Here is a 17,106-nt window from a genome sequence, read left to right as displayed (position 1 = left end):
GCAGGAAGGAATCAAGAATCGCTTGGACTTTTTATGTTTCTTCTTTGACTTACCCAAAGACTTCAAGTGTGATGAAGATCAGCCATGGGGACAACCTAAAGAGCAGGACCGGGTCTGGGACTTTCCCTTCGACCTTAACCAGTCACAGCATGGAGTTGTCTGGTGCTTGGTGACTGGGTTTAGCTTTGCCTTCCCGGATGACCTTGGGATTCATCAAGGCACAGCTGTTGTAGACCTTAGAGTCATGGTCTGACCTAAGGCAAACCTGATGGTGCTCTGTTATGGACATTTGTTTGCAACAGTCCCTACAAGGTTTGAACCCTGTAGTTTTAGGGGATTACATTTTCCATAGCATATTGTTTTTTGGGGAAACGTTTTTAAGACAAAACAGTCTCAGAGAGGTATGGGATAGCTCCGGATTCGGATCTGGTGGTGCACAAACAATGGAACTAATGTCACCGAGCATGGGTGGCACTTACATGCGACTTTGCATGTCACTCCTGGAGTGGAAGAAGGTCTGTGCGGAGCTGCCCAATGTGCCACCTGCTGGCACACAGAGGTACTACTGAAGGTTTTCCTGACTCAATTTGACACCTGGGGATTATTAAAAAGGTGAGGAATCTGCACTTAAAAGTATCTATGAGAAATAAATTTACGTATTGGTGACTCTATATCATTCGGGATCCCCAGTATCACAAATTCAGGCAGCAGGAGCAACTCATAATCTAGGACTTATCCCAGCTCATACAGTATATTTTACCAGTAGTGATATATTGTATCACAACTCCAGATTATGTGCACGAAAGTGCTCTCTTTTGTATCACATTTCAGACAGTTTGATGTGGGGGCCCTACCCATTTTGTACAACCGACTCCTTTTGTAGTATACTCTATGGAGGTTCTTAGGATGAATTATGCATTGCCTCACTGTGACCTGCACTTCCCTAGGGTGCTTCAGGTCATCTTCCCAGTCTATGTCCTCCTACCATTTCAATCTTAAATTCATTAGCCAATCTGGCATTTTGTTATTAAAGGTTCTGTAAGTCAAGGAACTTCCCCCTAGGCCTAGTTTATTTATAACAATTCTGCTTTCCAGTGGGACAAAATTTGGGACCTCAGACCAATCCACTTCTTCGACCTCAAGGGCGTGCTTTAACTGAGCATATTTAAGTATGTGATGTAATACAATATTGTATTCACTCTATGTTCTATGGAACAATTTCACCACTACCCTTTAAAGCATGTCTTCAATTCAACCAAACAGGTTTCTCTTTTCTCTAATCTTGTCTTGCCATCCAATAGATCTCATTGCTGTCTCCCAGGCCACCAGTATTGTCCGAGTTGCTGGCAATGAGCGAGATCTTCCTTTACCCTTGTATAAATAGTGGAGATATGTAGGTCCTAACGGAAGACCTCTCCAGTCTAACTGAGGGATCATCCCTTGGTGCATATATCCAGTCATTTATTGGTAAAACCTGTGATGCCCAGTAGTATGCTCTGACATCATAGAGATCAATCTCAGCATTATAAGCAGACTTGGTCAGTGTTGCCAGTGCTATTCTTGGGGCACCCCATTCCACAACAAGGCCTGTAATGTCCTATGTTTCAAGGTGAATAAGTTGCATTTTGCATGGCATATTATAACTTTGGTAGCTTAACCATAATAAATATTGCTGCCTTTCTCATAAGCAGGAGTAGGAGTGACCTCCACCTACAGACTTTTACCTGAAATTCAGCGAGTATTCTACCTATGTTCCTGAATGTTTGCTGATGTTTCTGAACATATGATTTTAGCCACTATCATCTGGGCATGTGCCACATAAAGCAGGGTTCATGTGCATAATGGGAGATTTTCTTTTCTACAGGACTTTAGGTTGTTTGGAATCTTATAATCTTCTTCAGTGATCTGACCCAACAAGCCAGAGCTCTATAGAGAGGGCGAACATGAGCAGAGAGAGTGGATACCCCTGTTGGGTGCCTAGTCCCTGTGGGAATGTATGAGACTTCTGTCTGTTAACTCTCAACGCTGCTGTCAAATCTTATACAGATGGGCCAGCCAGCTACAAAAAAATCAGGCCAAAACCGAATCTCTGTAGCATCAAAAATAAATACGGCCAATTTATCGAATCAAACACATTTTCTATATTTGTTTTAACTTATTTTTATTGCCATTTTCATATTTCACACATTGTACATCATTCAAAACTTTCAAATAGTCCTGACAGATTATACATCCAGTGGTGGTACATAGCAACTGTATATACTGGTGATTCGTCAACGGGGAGCATAAACAATGTGCAGATATATCGTGATGTATATACCCTGTTGTCTCGGGTTCCAGGTAAACACATTTTCTATATGTAGCAAGACAATCACTAGGGGTTCTGTCATGGTCATCATCTTTGCCAGCCAGTTATTTAGTCTTCTCAAAGTAAGCCTAGAAGGGCATTTTGACAAGAACCCCAATTGGTACCTGCATCAGAGGGAGGTCATGGTCCACAGGAGAATAGTTGCCAAAATCTGTATTTCTAAATTAAGTAGCAAGACTAGCTGGAACAAGGAACAATTGTCTAAGAGTTTCCCACTTTGTGGATTACTGTAATTGTTGCATGTCTCAGGTTTGGAGGAATGATCTCTTATCCTGGGCTCTCATTTATATCTGCTGGGAGAGGCGCCCTAGCAGAGTTAAAATGTTTTTATATAGTTCCACAGGTTTACCATTCAGGCCAGAAGTTTTTCCACTTTTCAATTTATAATGGCTTCAGTGACTTCATCAAGGTCTCTCTAATTCACATCTCTCCTGAGCACTTAATCATGGTATTTCTAAATTGTGAAGAAATTGTTTAATTTCTACATCTTGATACAGGTTCTCCACCTAAAAATCCTTATGGTAATTTGTGACTGCTTGTTTGATATCTATATCAATTTTGTTTCTCTCCATTGGCAAACATTATTGCTTCCATCCATCTGGCTCCTTCCTCCCTTTTGCTGAGCCATGCCAACAGTACAGGAAAACAGTTGGTCCTAGACTAATTCAGCATGCTCATAGGTCCCAAAATAATTTTTCGATTTGTAATAACCTAGGCTTGCATAGAGTCAGCCCAGTGTACCAAATACATGATAACGCTTTTAGATGTACACCTTCAAACAGAGAACACTATACACAAACCCATCGATTCTTCAAGCAACTGTCTGTTTTATTCACAGAAACATATTCAGAAAATATACGCTTTATCATAAAATACAGTGATAGTGGACAAGGTTGCTCCAGGGGAGAAAGTGAAAGAGTGGTGCTCTTGTGTAGATAGATAAAAGGAGATAAAGGGGAGGAGCGATTTCACATAGTGAAAAACAACTGCAATGAGTCAGAATGGAATTGGGTTTTTAAAATAGCATCAACATCCGTTCGTTGGGACCTGTCCTTCATTAATCCTTTATATTGTTCCTCTCAGAAACTATTTACAAACAATAACAGAGGTTTAATCTGTAAACTGGACGGTACTTTGGTGGCATAAGGTACAGGCCCACTTGGGGAGAAATGTCGACGTTTCGACCCGACTTATTGCGTTGAGGGTAATTTGATCCTTAGCTCGCGGGTCTTCCTCAGGACAGTGAACAGATGGGAGGCAACCTATTGTGGAAGCCTGTAGAAGGGCGGCCCTGGTCACAGATCCTGGGGCTGTGTAATCCGCATCATTGCGGAGTGATGGTTCTATCTGTTGTAGGACTCAGCTCCAAAGAAGTCGGGAAATAATTCTATTCAGGGGAACTAATCACCACGAGCATCTTAACAGATTCCTTAGCCGTGGGGAGTCACTCCTTTTCACTTCGGAACGCAACAGGCATCCCACTTTCTCTCCTAATTCATACAGTTTGCGCCGTCTTGTTAGTATATGCTGTCTTACAAAATGTAGAGCCATATCATGGTATTCCTGTTTGGGTTTACCCAGTTGCCTCAAAAGCAAAGAGGTTGATTGGTAGCTAACCATCTGTTCCAGTCTCAAGACCCTGGCTTCTGCTACCTCTACTCTAATCGGGGACTGTAATTGCGTGCAATTATAGTTTGTATTTTACCTCTCAATACTTCTAATCTCTGCCACCACTGCTGGGTCTATCAGTTCCCAATGGGTTCAAGTTCCAAGTAAACCTTCCCACACCATCTCTCCCTCCTATAGTTTTGATTTATTGTGACTGTTTGGATATCCCCTTGCCAGGAATTCTATTCTGCTCACCGATGGGAGTTCATGCGTTGGGATATATATATTATCTAGTATTGGGAATACGTTGCTTGCCCCAGAGAAGTAGGAGTAATACCTTTCTATGGAATGTTTGAGTCTACAAATGTCTGTTAGCCCGATGGCTCTGACAAATCGAGACAGGAGTCTGTCGATCGGTTGAACCATCAGTGTTATCTTGTATGCTTCAGAGCTGTTTCCCTCTGCAACAACCCCCTATTATTTGCGCACCATTCTGTACTGTACTGGCTACCGTAGAAGCAATATTTGTTTTCCTAACTCAAACATCTTAACTTTGAACCCATCCCTGTCCCCATTTTTCAGAAGTACCTTCATGAACTTAAAAGTTAAGTGTTCCCTTATTAAGGAAAGGTCTGTTGCCCCTCTTCCACTCTAACTTCCATTAAGCAAACTTCGCTGGTCTTAAGTGCAGCGTTGCTTAGCTTCTTGGGTCTATTTGATGATAGAGTTTTCTCCACTAATTAGGAATGGAGTAGGCCCTCATTTTGGCAATGTAGAATACAGAGTCTTGATGACTAGTGTTTTGTTTCCTTTGGCCCATTGTGTGGCCCTCTCGTGTCTCTCACCACTATCTAAAGAACCACATGGTAATCCCCTACATTCTAGTTTGTTTTATGATGCAGGAGCATGATAATTCTTCAGACTAAGTTGAACTGGAAGCAGGTTATATCCCTCATCAGTTGTTCACCATTCTTCTTCCTGTTGAGTTGTTGTTTATTTCCCTGCCGTTGTTCACCTTCCTCCGAATCAGCTGAATCTCCCCTAGAGGGCAATTCTCTGAGCCTAAGCCTTGCAGGATTGTTTCTTGTTGGTCGCTTTCTTGAACATTTCCAGTTTCTGGTAGATGGGCATTGTTCCTTGGGTCTTACCACCAATGTTATCAACGGTTTCTAACACTATCTCTGTAGGGCGCACCCCTTAGCATAGGTCTTTCCTCCAACCATATCCAGGCTTCCATTGGTGCATCAAATTTTTGGGGGGATTTTTCCTGGATGATCATTTTCAGTATAACACACAAGATGATGGACGGAATGTTGCACATTGGCAAAACATTCACCCCCAGTCACAGATCTGGGTTTAATCCATCGTTATTTTGCTCACCACGCCACCCCAGGTCAGACATGGCCATATGCAAATCAGTCTTGACCCTGTGCCTCATGGGAACAGTCCATTTTGAGTATAGCCAGGAATAAGAGCATTTATCTAAAGAAATGAGAATTCAGAGAGAGGTACTCTGAGTCAAATAAAATACAAATTTTTCCAGATTAGATGAGGGCGATTCAATGTCAGTGGAAAACCATGGCCACGTTTTATTTTTCTTGTACTACATTGTTCACTGTTTTTGAAGTAACATGATAACAAAACAAAGTTTTTTCTTTATATCCCCATGGACCTGTGCAAAACGGTTGCCTCGCATTGGTGTCCTCTTTGTTGGACTACTGCAATGCGGTGTATCTGAATATTATCAGGCTTCTCTTAACAAATTTCAGGTGGTCCAGAATACTGCAGCTTGCTTCCTTTTTGACATTCCTAAACATCAGTCTGTCTCGCAGGGACTTAGGAGTTTGCGCTGGCTTCCAATTAGAAAAATACTTATTTTTAAAGTCTCATGTATCGCATATAAGGTATTACACACTTGATCCCAGGTTTCTCAGATCAAAGTATTTACCCAGAAGGGTCCTGTGCTCAGTCAATACAAGGCTAGTAGCAGTGCCCCCAGAATTTGCCAAGGTAGATGGGGCGGCAGACCCTTTCCGTATGGTACAGCTAAACTGTAGAATACACTGCTACGATATATCAAATAGAAATAGAGGCAGATCCCCTGTTTAGAAAAAATCTCAAGACATGGCTCTTCTCTCTTTAAATTACTTAGGATTTTACTCAAGCTTTTTTTCTATCTGATCTACCATGTTTGGTCTCTCTCAGCCCCACAACATCCTTTGGATACTCGTGTGCTTTACAAGTATATTTTCATTTCATTTTATTTTTCAGTTCACATGGCAGAAAGAGGACTGGAAGTAAGTAGGGGCCAGAACAGCAAGTATCGGGCCAACCCAGCACTGGTGTGATGCGCCCCAACTCTAGAACCAAACATAAGGTTCACTTTACACCACTTTACGGCATCTATATGTTCAACCTGTCTAAAACTACCTCCCCCTTCCCACAGGTGAAAGCCCCAGGGAGAAGACACATTAAGCCTGGTCTTCTTGTCAGATCAAGAGTCCAAAAGGACCTTGAGCTGAACCATAGCTAGTTATCTGCCTTAAATCTTCAGTGGCTCACCCACCTCTACAAGGGCCACCTTACCAGCTGGCATATATTCAGGCTAGTCAGTTCCAAACAATTAAGAGAGATCAATATAATTATTTACACAAATGAAAGATCATCTATTTCCTGCAAAAATGCCAGAAGATTTCTAAGGTCCTTGGGTTCTTTAAACTGATTATGGCTTTCAGAAAGAAGCTTACCAAAAATCATTCCAAATCAAACATCCTCCTAAAATCCATCTGTCCCTGACTAGACAAAGAGTTACTTATTCAGGAACCCCACGATCTGCTTTCAAATTAGGGAAAAAGTATACATTTCTCTGCATCGAGAAGGGTTCTAAGCATAATTTTCGTTGTAAAAAAAGAAAAAAAACATGAAATTGAGCCCCACAATAAACACACACAATTTGCTGAAATTTGCTGAAAAACAAAACATTAACCCTACCAGACTGCTGTGTCCACTGCTGCTCCGCGCTCTCCTGCTGCCCTGTGGGTCTCTCCCCGCCGCCGCGTCTCCTTGCATCGGCGCGACCGCAGAGCGGGAGGGACTACCACCCCCAAGATCCCTTGCGGCAGGAAGCCGTCAACGACACCACCGATTTGGTGCCAGGAGGCATTTAAATTTGGAGGACACTCCCCGCGTCGCGGGACCGCGCGCGGGCGGCGCCGGGCTAAGCCCGGGCAAAGGGCGGGCCCTCTGTGGCCCTTAGGGGACCAAAGGAGACGGGACGGGCCATCCCCCTAACGACTATTAACAGGCCGGGACAAAGCACTGAGGTGATATTACTGTTATATCTAAAGGTCTATTGGCAGTTTGTGTGTCTTGTATATTTTATTTAGTATCAACTCGGTGTTTGTATTACATCGTATCGTTACTGAGTTGGGTAACTAGTATACAATGACAAAGGCCAGAAAGACCACCATGGCGACTAGATCAACTACTAGAAATAAGCCTGCTCCAGTAACACCACTACCATCCCTCACTGCCATAGACCTAATGTTACAAAAAACCATTGGTGTGGTTGCGGATGCAATTCAAAACACGGAGAGACGTCTCTCATTGACCCCAAACCTGTGTTTTCCAAACCTCTCAATGCATACTACAGTACAGAATAACACCGTGGAGTCTATTATCAGTGCAGAGGATTCACTTTTACTGCAGTCCTTCTCGGGATTGCCTAATGGTAAAAACTGTAGAAATAACATGTCCCCAGCCTCACTCATTCCACCAATCAGTATTGAAGGTAGTCCCCAATCTGTTCCTACTGGTGTGGTTAACTCATGTTCTTTACATTCAGGAAACACGTCATTGAACTCCCCAGGGGTTGTTTTTGCAGAAAGCTCCCCTTTAATCAACACATTAGATGCCGATAAATCTTCCTCTCCAAAAACAGAGAATCGGCGTTATGGAAAGAAAAAAAATCAAAATCTATTATGAGAAAGACGTACAAACCTATAGGCAATCATAAAACCTCAGCAAAAGATGTATGGCTAAACTTCAGATTGGCTAAACCAATAACCAGTACTTCTAACAAGATTATAACATCCGCAGAGCAAGCGGTATTATTGCTCACTGAAAATTTGCCAAAGAACAGCAATGCTGCTATAAATGAGACAACACAGACTGAAGATGTGTGTGTACCAGATAAACTTTATCCGACAGATCTGGAACAGTTGATTAGATCCCTTTTTCACCCTATAAGTGAGAAAATTGCTAGTATAGAACAAACCCTAATGAAACTTAACAAATTTCAATATAAGGATTCTACTAGTATGCCCAAATGTACTAATACCTTCACCCAGACAGATAACCTAGAAACCGTGGGTCATAACTCAAAATCCCCCATTCTGTCAAATGCTAATGATCAGACTAACCCAAAACAACATACAAGCACACATAAAAATGTATTAATTTCCTCGACCATGACCACTACTTTGTCGGGCCCTTCAGCTGGTAGTGACGAGAGCGAATGGGCCACGGAAGGCATATCTTCCGCTCCACTTGATGTTCAGGCTGAGCCTGACAGGCCTACTCCCATAGTATCACAAACCTCTAACACACGATCAGCGCAAAAATACACGCAGCCCCAACAAAATAAGAAACCCATTCATATTAATCTCCCCCCTGAATCCCAACTTTACACCATAGTGATGATAGGAGTACCGCAATTAGAAATGGGTAAGGAGGAGAGATATGGGGATCTGAAAAACAAAGTAAGTCACTGGTTAACCGCCCACAGACCGATCCCTCGCCACATTAGTGGCAAGATTACAAATGTTAGGAGGGTCGACTGGGTGGGCCATAGATTTAAATCTACTGAGGGTGACTGCATTGTTGTTACCTTTGATGACAACCGTGCAGTAAGGCATATTACCAGTTGGAAGGACGATCTGATTTACAGTTTAATTCGTACTAAGGACTTAAGTTATTTTTACCCCTCAAGAAATTACAGCTATTCACATCCCATTATTGAGGATGAGGCAAATTACGCTATGCGTAATCCAAATTATAATGGTGCAACTTTAAGGAATTACGACCATTATACTATAAAAGACCAAAGTCACCTCAGAAGTGATACATCAGGTGTGTCCAGAAAAGTTAACCACCCAACAACCTATCATGAGAGATGGGAGGACACAAATGGAATATACAATCATCGTAATCAACCCCGTTTAACATATCCTAATATCCATTATAATGTACCTACCTCAAATAGGTTTGATGCTCTTTATGAGCAAAATGGCTTGGAGGGGGTTGATTGACTGTACGATAGATCAGTTACATCTATGTCCACCGACTCTAAGTCAAGTAATTTTGTCTATGTTGATAATTTTCCCCTCCCTTTTTCTAAACCAGATAGTAATAACCATATAGAATCAGTCACAGATCTGTTTTTAGCTAGTCCCGAACTAGTTGATTCTGAGCACATCAGTACATTGCATTATCAGCCTGAAGCTTTTAACTCCCAACCAATCCATGTAGACCCACAACCTCCTACAGTAGAAACTGCGGGAGCTATAAATACTGAACAACTAAATCGGATATTAGATCCCACCATCATCGAGGTTGCAATTAATATAGAGAACGATGACGTTCGTAACGTGAGTCTAGTCTCCTGGAACGTAGCAGGCCTGGCTGACAAAATATGTGATTCTGCCTGGCTTGCTTTTGTTAAAAAATATGCAATTATATGTCTCCAAGAGACATGGATGGAAGGAAATAATGCCTTCATCGAAGGATATCAAAGCTTCCTTAGGCCAGCAGCCCCCTCAGCTAGCGGCAGAGCAAAGGGGGGGTCTTGCTATCTTTGTTAATTTGGCTCTTTTGTGTGACATAACTAGCCAACAAACTGTAAATTGTAACATTCAAATGCTTGTACTGAAGAGAGGTAAACATGCTCTAACTCTAGTTAACTTTTATAATGCTATAAATAACCAAGGGGAGTGTAATATACTGTCGCTGAATGATTTGTTGAAAGAAGAACCAGGCACATTGCCATGTAATGTATTGATTGTAGGAGATTTTAACGTACATCCCTGCGGTAACCCTCGAGACACCCCTATGGGTGTCCTGGGGTGTAACAGCATGGATGGATTCCACTTCCGTCATACTAGACATGGGTCACATTTAAACGATCTGCTAAACGAAAACAATTTGTTCGTAGCTATGTCATTGGTCCCTGATACCAAAGTTCATGATGTTCCAACATTCAAAGGCTCCGGCCCTGGATCATTTATCGATCATATACTATTATCTGCCGACCTTATCAACCAGGCTTCTAGTTTTACCATTCAAACAAGCACCTACAGCGATCACAACCCCCTTTCTATTAAATTGAATGGGGGTGTATTTGAACAGCGAAAACACTGTGAAGACGCGGGTACTTTAAAATGTATAAATGGTAAACGTCGCCTGAAATGGCATTTGGTAAACCAAGAAAATTTCTACAAAGAAATTAATAAGACATGTGGCAGGGATCTAATGGATTGTGTATCAACATGTACGCCCCCAGAGCAAATTTTAGCTATTTTCGAAGGTGTAGTGACAATAGTAGGGTCGATGTTATCAGTCTCAGTGAAAGGGCAAGTTAAAAACAACCCCAAATGGTTTGATCATACATGCTCCTTGGCAAGCAGAAATTTAAAAAAGGCGTTAAAAACTAAACCCAGAGACCCAAGTCATATCAAAAACCTCCGTTTGATATATAAAAAAATTCTTGATAATCGGAAAAAGGAAATAAAAGCCCACACCTGGGAATCCTTGCTTGATCCCTCAGTTCTGGGCAATAGCAGTAAATTTTGGGAAATCGTCAACAAACCTTTGTTTGACAACCCGAGTGATACTGCATTAGGCACAAACATTTCAGAGGAAGATTGGGTTACTCATTTTAGTACAATTTTTAAAAGTGATGAACAACAGACAGTATATGACTTTTTAATACCAAATGTGAATTCTTTATGCTTTTCAGTCAATGAAATAGAAAAGGCTATCCAAGGGTTAACTGGTAATAAGGCACCAGGCCTGGATGGCTTGCCTCCGGACCTTTTTAAATCTTGCATCCCGTTATGGGCCCCTGTTCTCACAAAGGTGATAAATGCAGCTGCAACTTCCGGATGCCCAAAGTCATGGGGACAATCAAACATAGTTCCTGTGTTTAAAAAGGGCGACCGTAGTAGTCCGCTATGCTACAGGCCAATATCCCTAATTAATTCTGTAGCATAAGTGGTAGGTGGTGTAATTTTGAATAGGCTAACAACATGGGAGTCAGAGAACAATATTATATCCTCTATACAATATGGTTTCAGACCTGGCCATTCAACAATAACTCAATGCCTGAACTTATACTTGATTGTAGGCAAATATACTTTGGCCCGGCAGGGAACCATTCACATGGCTTTTATGGACCTATCGTCCGCTTTTGATTGCGTGGACAGAGGTAAACTATGGGACATCATGCTAAAGATGGGCGTCGAGCAGAATCTAATTTGTGTATTGGCTGACTTGCACTCAGATACAAGAGCTAATGTCCGTTACACTCAAGACTTGAAAGTGACAGGTGACATTAGAATTAATCGGGGAGTCCGCCAAGGGTGTATTCTAGCACCATTTTTGTTCAACTTGTACATTAATGAGCTGGAGGATTACCTGATAAGAACAGGAGCGGATTACCCCTACGTCGGCCGAAAAGGCGTCCCAGTTCTGCTCTATGCAGATGACGCCGTCCTTATCTCTATGACAGCAATCGGCCTGCAGTTACTTCTAAACTCATTTTATGATTTCATGAGGTCTCGAGACTTAAGCATTAATAATTCAAAGTCCTATGTCATGAAAATAGGCCATGGGTCGCGTAAACCTAATTCTTTCACCATAAATGGCGAAAAAATCCCAAACTCTAAAACCTTCTCATATCTCGGGGTTCTCCTCGATGATAATTTATCCTGGGGCCCAGCTGTTGTAAAAAAAAAGGGCGAGGTAACACGCACCAACGCAGCCATACTTGGGTTTGCTAGAAAAATGGGCAACAGCCCGGTGGCTGCTTTGCTTAAACTTTATCAAGCCAAGAGCGTTGCCACTGCCTGTTATGGCAGTGAGCTCTGGGGATATAGCCAGGCGCGAACCCTGGAGATTGCAGAAAATAATTTTTTAAAGAAGGTTTTGAGGCTGCCAAGGGGAACCGGAAATTTTTCGGTTCATGAGGAGCTAGGTGTACCTTTTCTTAGTGACAGATTAGCAGTAAATCCCCTATTATGTTGGCTGAACTCCTGGCTAAACAAAGACATACCTCTCACACATGATATTTTAAAAGAATCCTTAACTTGGGATGGTAGGTCCAAGGTCCCATGGTTGAGGTATATCAACAACCGTCTCACTGAATTGGGACGGCCAGATTTGTTCTCAGCCCCAAACTCCATAACTAGAGCTGATGTTATCTTTGTGAAAAAATCATTTTCATCTATTAGGTATTTTGCCCGGGAGGAGAGCGAGCTACTGAAAGGCAGTGTTAGGAAACATGCCCTACTCAAAACATGACTAAGTATGGAATCATATTTATCATGGCCTATGTCCGGCTATGAACGATATTTATTGACACGGTTCCGCTTTGATTTATTTCACCTCCTACTGGCAATACCGAGAGGGGCCCATCGAGGTCAAGTGCTACCTGCTTGCGGCTGCGACGGGAAGTCTCCGCAAGATTTGGAGCACTTTTTATTTATTTGTCCTTATTATACAGTACCGCGGAAGTTATATCTAAAGCCTTGTCTGAAAGTTTTAAATTTTACACAGACTAAACCAGCTCTTTATTACCTTCAACTTTTGAACTGCGACTGTACCTTGTTTATATGCAGTTTTCTGAAACTAGCCATTATTTTCAGGAAAAGTATGGAGGGTTAATTATGCTGCTTCTATCATTGTACTTTTTAATCATTTTTAACTTTGTACATTTATTTATACTCCTAACTGGTTCATTCTGTCTGCTGCTCTGGTGTCATAATAATTTAGTAACTTATCTTGTCTCATAACTGTGCTGTCTCACAACGGACTTGGATGTTTTGTCTTTTTTAACTGTATAGTTCTGAAACACGTTTATGATTGTATGTTTTGAACTTTTATGATTGTAAAGATTACAATCGAATAAAGATATTTGAACTTGAACTTGAACACACAATTTAAACTATATGCATCTCTACTTCAAAGTAGAGATGATTTTCCAGGAGAATGACCCTTTACAACTAAGGGACTGGATGACCAGACTAAGGGATGCTTATAACACACACTGATCAACAGGCTCCACCAGACAGGAATTTAAAGAGCAGCCCTCAAGTGGATTGCAACATACCTCACTGGAAGAATGCAGAAAATCATCCTCCTCCCTACTCCTTGCGCTCTAAGAACATCATCTGCGGGGTAGCTCAAGGGTCATACCTCAGACCAACCCTCTTCAACACATACATGACCCCCCTGGCTAACATCGTCACAATCCACGGACTCAACATCATCTCCTACACCAATGACAACCAACTCATTCTCTCTTTGACTAACAATCCAAGAACTATCAAAGACAAGTTCCAAAGATGCATGAAGGATGTTGTCGAGTGGATGAACAACAACTGTCTCAAACTCAACACCGACAAGACAGAAGTACTCATCTTCGGGAAAGGCAAGGTCACACACTGGAACAGCAAATGATGGCATCTGGAGCTGGGCCCAACCCCCGATACCCACCGAACACATCCGCAACCTTGGCTTCACTCTTGGCTCCCAACCAACACCAGGTGAACTGTCACGCAGGATCTCTTCACCAACAGACTCGACTACGGCAACTCCCTTTACATAGGAATAACAGCCCAACTCATGAGGAAACTCCAGACGATCCAGAACACAGCAGCCATGCAAATCCGCGACCTCTCCAGACAGACACACACAATCCCTCACCTCAGGAAACTCCACTGGCCACCAGTCATGAAGAGATGCCAGTAAAAGCTACTCATTAAATCACTGGAGTTACCATCCATGCGATAACTAGATTACATAGTTCAGGCGTATATGAGGTCCTTTTTAGATCATGATTGTGACACTGCATTGGGTATGGGCTCCAATGAGTATTTATGTTTTATTGATGCGTCTCGTGTGCCTGTTTTACTTTTTTATGTAATTGATGTGCACACAACGGTGGCACATTATGGGGCATCAAGTTGTTACTGATGCTCATATTTGTGGTCTTTTGTGTTTTTCTTTCCTAGGTATCGATCAGGAGCAGTACACACCATGCAGCTGTAGCCAGATTATGGGTATGCAGGTTCTCTGCCCGCCCTGATTGATTTAGAGGGTATTTTAATTGGTTGTTTCACGTGCACTTTTATTTGATAGTTTTGGTCCTGAAGAAGCGCCAACGATCCTTAAGGCGACGCAGGCGCGAAACATGTCGACCTATGACCTTTTTGACACCTGGGCATAGTGTGCCGCAGGGGTGAGATTTTATACAGCAGTTGAGTCTGCTAAGGGTATACAATCTAAACATTCACTGCATGTTTACCCTTTAATAATCTATTTATCACTAGGCACGCACTCCTTTTTTTACTCCCTTTTTTTACCCTCATTGAACCCACACACCCGCATGCACCATCCGGCAGTCCTAGAAAAGATCTCCGATAAATTGACCCTTCGGGGGACCAGTAGGGAATTGCTGCGCCGGCCCTACGAGGAGCAAACACCCAATGATGAAGCATGACACTCCCCGGGGTGTGTGAGGGCAACAAGAGGACAAAATGTGTTCTTTTATTTCACTGGTGGGTCCCCTTCACCTAGGACTTCTTTCTCTTCTTGTCTTTCTTTCCAGATACACGGGTGACTTTTTGCACCCTCACGCAAGGGTGACTGTTTGCACCCTGCGATAGGAACACGGGTGACTTTTTGCACCCTAATACAAGGGTGACTGTTTCCACCCTGCGATAGGAACAGTGTCCTTTTTTGGTTTTGATATTGGCATATGGAACATGGACACTGGACCTTAATCAGCACCTGGGTCCCCTCTCTTCTTTTATGATAAGTAAAAGCTACTCATCCATGCATACAAGGCATTACACAACAAAGGGACCTGCTTACCTCAACCAACATGTGACCTTTCACCAGCACACCAGGAAACTCCGATCCGGATCCCTCACCCTAGCTGCCACCTGTCGCATCCGCCGGACTAACAGTGGAGGCCACTCATTCTCCCATTTGGACTAACAGCAGAGGCCGCTCGCTCTTCCATTTGCCAGCCAATTCCTGGAACGACCTCCTGTACCTCAGAGCCTCACCATCGCTCCAGCAGTTCAGGTAGGGCCTCAAAACTTGGATGTTCAACCAATAGGAGAACTGGCAGCATCATCCGATAGCGCCTTGAGACCCTCAAGGGTGAAGTAGCCGCCCTCTACAAATCCTGATTGAATGATTGATCTATACATTCATACCTGCAAAGACCATAGGAAATACTGACCACAATTCAAGTGGGTCATGGGAGGTAATTATTTCCTTTTACATCCCTTCCATTTGAGCTGTCGCCAATCTCTTTGCGTTTTACAAAACTGATAAAATCTTTCATATTCTCCCACAGTCCTAAAGAACACATTATGTTTGTCTGTTTAGAAAGCATGCTCTGTAAGGCTCAAAACCAAAAAATATTAATTTCTTCAGAATACGGTTTCATAGTGAACCAACTCAAATCCTGCTTACTGCTTCCCAAACAGATGAATGGAGTTTACAATTTAATAGTAGATACATAGGCTTGGATTTTGCCACCTCCAGTAACAATAGTTACGGTCACATTCACAAATGCAGCATACTTTTTTCAAACACAGAGTCAATTGTGGGTCTTTTGGCATTCTCCGTGCCAACAAGGTTCCTGGGTCCAATACATTAGAGGATATACCAAAGACTTTAAATCCTTCCTTTGTGAAAAAAATGTCTCATTCAATAATCTTAGTGTGTATGGCCAAAAGCTCTGAAAGTATTGCCAAAAATATCACATTTCATTCCAAGTGACATATACAAACTTGTCCCTCAGATATGACCCCTTGCTGATGTGACCGCCAGAGCAAGCAAAGCACTATGCACTTTATATTGTTTTGTGACTTTTATTCAAGTTTTAGATGCAAGTACTTAAAACCACTTGCGCTTGAACAAGGTATCAGATCGCATATTGATGCTTTAAAATATATGCTCAAGTTAAATGATATAAAGGTCCGTCTTAATGTTGCACTTTTTATTACATATGCGATTAGTATACGTAAAAGTATTGTTGCACCTACACAGTGATGATCTTGTGGAATTTAGATGGAAATCTTATATTTTATAATATATTTTATACGCCTTTGGCATGATTAATTTTGATATCATGATGTGCATCAGGTGTTGTTTTAGCTTACCTTTCTTAATTTTCTTCAATAATTATGTGCATTGTGATTTGTTTTTTTATCTTCTCCTGAAAACTTTTATGGTTGTTTTATACATACCGAACAAAGTTTCTTGAACTGACATTTATATTCGAGATAACTACGGCACAGAAGCCAATAGGCATTAACATCTTGTGGATTACAAAACCGGGTTCTTCTCCTCTAATTCGTCAAGTGCTGCGCAATCTGGGGTTCAGACTAATACTCTCCTCTCTGCTTTTAATAAAATAAGGACCTTGCTTTATTAAAAGCTAATAAAATCCACTTTTTCTGTAGGCCTCATTCTTGAAACTGTCTTTTTAGCAACGAATGCTCCATGTCGAATGACCCGCTTTAGCTTTAGCAACCAGGTTAATGTCCACTTCAATTAATTTGTATTCCATCATAAATTATACCCATTTTCTAAGTCCATGGTTTTAAGTTGGCAGTAAAAACGGTGGAATATGTGTTAATTGGCATAGACACAGTACATTCTTTAACAGTCTGCTACCAGTTTCTGTCCACATCCAATTTAGATTTTCTTTGGCACCCAATTTGTATCCGACATGTAACTATGCAGTATTTGAAAAGTAGCAAGCACTTGTTTGGGTACTGCCTGTATCCATGTTAAATCATTAAAATCATCATGCATAATCAATGCCAAATAAG

The 17,106-nt window shown here is 41.9% G+C and overlaps 1 protein-coding gene across 2 annotated transcripts in view; it reads right to left on the bottom strand.

The window, feature by feature from the left end:
• Positions 1–17,106, bottom strand: part of IFT140 (intraflagellar transport 140) — a 1,808,590-nt gene that overhangs the window by 910,410 nt on the left and 881,074 nt on the right. The window lies entirely within an intron of this gene.

Source organism: Triturus cristatus, chromosome 10, assembly GCF_964204655.1.
Source record: "Triturus cristatus chromosome 10, aTriCri1.1, whole genome shotgun sequence".
Taxonomy (NCBI): domain Eukaryota; kingdom Metazoa; phylum Chordata; class Amphibia; order Caudata; family Salamandridae; genus Triturus; species Triturus cristatus.
The sequence above is the reverse complement of the archived record's forward strand: the minus strand, read 5'-3'. Positions and strand labels throughout refer to the sequence as shown.